The sequence below is a fragment of the Bactrocera dorsalis genome, chromosome 6, assembly GCF_023373825.1.
Source record: "Bactrocera dorsalis isolate Fly_Bdor chromosome 6, ASM2337382v1, whole genome shotgun sequence".
NCBI lineage: Eukaryota > Metazoa > Arthropoda > Insecta > Diptera > Tephritidae > Bactrocera > Bactrocera dorsalis.
Window position 1 is genome coordinate 21,004,470 of NC_064308.1, and position 4,920 is coordinate 21,009,389.

Here is a 4,920-nt window from a genome sequence, read left to right on the forward strand (position 1 = left end):
ATGCAAGCTTTTTATCAGGAACGTCTGATCCATCGTCATCGATTTGGGAACCGGGTTCGCCTTCTCCTGGTGTTATACTTTCACTGCTATTCAGCAGGCTGAAGAAGTGTTCCCTCCAAAATTTTAGTAGTCTCTGGACATCAGTCACTAGATCACCTATGGGGTTTCTACAAGGGTATGCTCGGGTCTTGAAATCTACTGTAAGTCGCCGCTTCTTTCCGTAGAATCTTCGAGCATTACCGCTGTTGTCCGGCTTGCCAAGCTCTTCGTACTCTCGCATTTCAGCCTCTTTTTTTGTTTGTCTGCAAATGTGTCTCTCTTTTCTCTTCATCTCTATCTATCCCATCCCGGAAGGGTTGTGGTCGATTGTAACGTTGCGAAGTAGGCAGTCTGTTTTCTCTCCACTCCGACATCGCGCTAGCTGTTCTTCTGCGTTTTCCGAAAACCAATGGTTTTCGTTGCAGCTGTACGTAAGATGCTTGAAATTCCGTGAAAACTTAAAACAATCGGAATATCTTACCATTATCTGTAGACCTTGCCGGAAATCACGCTGCAACGTATTTCAATGACATAAAATTTACGTTACCTCTCAGAAGGCTATAGTTTCCCATTGTTTTAATTTTCAGCATGTCTTCAAGCAAGTCTTAAGTTCAAACGAGGGTGATTTGTGGTTTAAATTTTGACTTTTTCAAATGAGCGACAGTTTATACCAATAATTTTCAAATTTAGGTCTTAGGTTGAAACCTTAATTCCTTGGGTTCTAATACCGGCAATAAAGTTTTCGTCGCATCGAATAGTCCATTATAATATAATAGTATTCAATTTATAGTTAAAGCTATTGAATACAATTCCTTTATTACACATAAAATATGTTGAATTATGCGTTTAAGTTGAAATAAATAGGATACTTATCAGACTTTGAATCCTAAATTTGGTGTAGGCTGATACCAATATGGTTCTTAGACCTCGCGGACACCACAATCCCATTTCGGTTTGTAAATTTTTTAAGAGCTTGATAACTTTTTTTTAAAAAAAAACGCATAAAATTTGCAAAATCTCATCGGTTCTTTATTTGAAACGTTAGATTGGTTCATGACATTTACTTTTTGAAGATAATTTCATTTAAATGTTGACCGCGGCTGCGTCTTAGGTGGTCCATTCGGAAAGTCCAATTTTGGGCAACTTTTTCGAGCATTTCGGCCGGAATAGCCCGAATTTCTTCGGAAATGTTGTCTTCCAAAGCTGGAATAGTTGCTGGCTTATTTCTGTAGACTTTAGACTTGACGTAGCCCCACAAAAAATAGTCCAAAGGCGTTAAATCGCATGATCTTGGTGGCCAACTTACGGGTCCATTTCTTGAGATGAATTGTTGTCCGAAGTTTTCCCTCAAAATGGCCATAGAATCGCGAGCTGTGTGGCATGTAGCGCCATCTTGTTGAAACCACATGTCAACCAAGTTCAGTTCTTCCATTTTTGGCAACAAAAAGTTTGTTAGCATCGAACGATAGCGATCGCCATTCACCGTAACGTTGCGTCCAACAGCATCTTTGAAAAAATACGGTCCAATGATTCCACCAGCGTACAAACCACACCAAACAGTGCATTTTTCGGGATGCATGGGCAGTTCTTGAACGGCTTCTGGTTGCTCTTCACCCCAAATGCGGCAATTTTGCTTATTTACGTAGCCATTCAACCAGAAATGAGCCTCATCGCTGAACAAAATTTGTCGATAAAAAAGCATTTCGAACCGAACACTGATTTTGGTAATAAAATTCAATGATTTGCAAGCGTTGCTCGTTAGTAAGTCTATTCATGATGAAATGTCAAAGCATACTGAGCATCTTTCTCTTTGACACCATGTCTGAAATCCCACGTGATCTGTCAAATACTAATGCATGAAAATCCTAACCTCAAAAAAATCACCCGTTATGTCTGACAATAAATGCACGAAACACTATCCACGTGCTTTTATTTCAGAAACGCAAAATAGAAACGTAACTCACCAGACGGCAATGGCAGAACATTTAGCATTCAACTTAGAGGAGTGAACTTCGAAGTCGACAGCACATGGATCGTAGCATATTCGCCTCTGTTGTCTAATTCACATTCAAAACTCATGCCAATGTTAAATATTGCAGTTTGGTGAAATCGATCAAATACGTCACCAAAGAAAGCCACATGGCAGTTATTGGCCTTGAACGAGATAAGATCAGCAAGTATCAAATCGATAGATAAGTACGTGAACTGCAATAAAGCGCTTTTTAGGATATTTACCTTTGCAATTTATGAACGATTTCCGACTGTTGTGCGTCTCGCAGAGAGTGTATTTCAACCCAGGGAATACACTACAGTCAGTGGAAACACCGCCAGAAACAAAATTGACCTTGACGAGTTTTTTCTCAACTTGCGTCAGTGATCCGTTTGCGAGAACAATGCTCTATGTATTCGGAAATGCCTTGATAATATACATGGAATGCATCGTCGAAGAAATAGTTACGCAGAAACCATGGCCAACCAGTAGATGGACATCCAAGTGTGTTTTCAACTAATGCCTTAGGACGAATTTACACAATTCAGCCGAAAAACGACGATTTTACAATTGCTGGAACATAATAATCAATGGAATCAAACGATGGACGATTCGATAGCTACTTCGCATGCTACTGAATTTCGCACACTTCTCGTGGTGATCATTTCGACATATCAGCCTTCAAATCCGTGTCAATTATTGTATACGAACAAAAATTACTTTGCCGAAGACATTTTATCCAAATTATCTTAACTACGATTGCTTGAGTGCACGCGCAATTATTCAGTGGAATTTCTAAAATTTTTGGAGAGGCTTGCATGCGTTACATTGAAAAAAATTTAGAAAAATCAAAAATAAATAATTTTTAACACAACGTAAATTAAGCTTTCTTTTCATTTCAAACACGCACAATTTCACACAGGACAACGCTGCGGGGTCAGTTAGTAGCTTATAAAAACAAGTTATTTATTTAACTTTTCCGCCCGGTGACATCTTTGTGTGGAGGACCTGCAGCATTACAGGATTCCGTTAATTACTGTCATAATGAATCTATAAGCAGTTAATTGCGATTTGTAAATCCTCTTATGATGTTTGAATTTTTTCCATAAATTCAATTTTTCTGGTATTTTGTGTTCTATTCCTATATTTTCCTCTCTAAAAATAAAGTTAATTAATTCGTAACAACAAAATAAATAAATCTCTTAACTTACATTTTTTCAACCGTCTAACAGCACACAGAAATTTCAACGCAATATTCAAATTTCAAAGCGATTGTCTTCTTGCTTTACATCTGATAACAAAATTGGTTTCGATGACGCCCAAAACCGATACAAATCCTGTTTCAAACTTCACACCAATAATATCTGAATTCATGGCACCTACTACTTGTTTTTATAGGTTTCAACTTCCGATAACTATCAGATTCCACACTACTGATTAATTGAATAGTGAGATTTACCGTGCGATTCTGTACTGTGATGCAGTCTCAAGTCTCTAAATTTGAGATTTTATGTTAGAGACAATTTTTGAGACTTGAGACGATTTTGCAACTAGTCACAAATTGAGACTTTACCTCAAAATGTCTCAAATAGAGACTACCCTGCAAGACGGAGGTAACAGATTGCACAAACACATTGAAACATTTTCAGCTGTTCACTAATACTGTTACATTTTCTGCAATCTTCAATTGCATGGGAGAATACGTAAGTAAAAGTAAAGTTTAAGTAAATGTTTATTATTAAATAAAACGAAATAATAAAAAAAACTGAATTTTATTCAAAAGAATTAAATTTGCTAGAAGTAACAAATGGGTAACAGATAGGGTTGTTACTGCTTGTTCTTGCTAACTTGCGTATATGTTAAAGGTAACAAACTGATAACCAAAATAATAACACTAACAGATATTCGGGTAACAAATACTTTTTGTTATCCATAACACATAGGTAAGCTATGCGCTAACAAAATAATTTGTTACCCGTAACATACTGTGAAGAGATTTGCTAACAAATGTGTGTATTCTGTTAGAACAAGGCAGCATGCGATATTTGCCATTGGTTAGAGGGAGATAACCATTGAACATCAAATAGCTATGTGTTACTTTCTTCCCACTGTCTGAACAAAAGTAACAAATATTTTAACGAATGCAAAAGTGAACAATAACAAGTCGCTTACACGTTTGCTAACAGCTACCCGTCTTGCAGGGTAGAGACTGGTTACAGAATCCCGCTATTATTTAGACTATTTTGGATTGTGAGGAATCAAGATAAATCCTAGGCTCCACATAAACGTTATGGCAATATTACGATTCTTTTGGCGGCGTGATTTGATGTTACGGGTGGATAGAGAAATAACTCAGGATTAAAAAATAAAAAAAAGTTATAGTTTTCGAGATATTTTTATTTAAAGTTCAAAAATTTGTAAGGATAATACACGCTCTGTTTAATAGAAATTGCACATATTTTTCAATTAACATATTTTTAACTACACTGTACACATTGAAATATTTCTGACTTTTACATTTATTGCGTATTTAAAAAAAAAATAAAATTACTTTAAAAACTATTTTGCGCACATACAGTTTCAAAAGATTTGTGACTTAACATTTGTGACAAATATTAGTGTTGCCACATTTTGTGTCGCAAAAAATAATCAAACATTTTTTTGATTATCATCTTTATTATTATTTAGTGCAGAAAGAAGTTCGACACAAAAGAACTCTGAACACCCCGGTGTTGGACCGATCGCGACCGAAGGCGGCCAATGCATAAAAAAATAATATATAACTTATCTCTATTCATTATATGAAATTGTTGCACTTTAAACACAAATATCTTAAAAACTCGAAGTCTGAGGTGAGTATATGAGTATACATTTTTTAATCCTCCAAAAGA

General features: G+C 36.1%; 1 long non-coding RNA gene across 1 annotated transcript; it reads right to left on the bottom strand.

The window, feature by feature from the left end:
- Positions 1 to 1,003: 1,003 nt before the first annotated feature.
- LOC125779613 (uncharacterized) lies at positions 1,004 to 3,407 on the bottom strand. Its single transcript, XR_007423399.1, has 4 exons — positions 3,241 to 3,407; positions 2,275 to 3,184; positions 2,004 to 2,193; positions 1,004 to 1,878 (listed from the first exon to the last, which is right to left on the bottom strand). It is a non-coding gene; the product is annotated as an uncharacterized LOC125779613 (long non-coding RNA).
- Between the last annotated feature and the right edge of the window lie 1,513 nt (positions 3,408 to 4,920).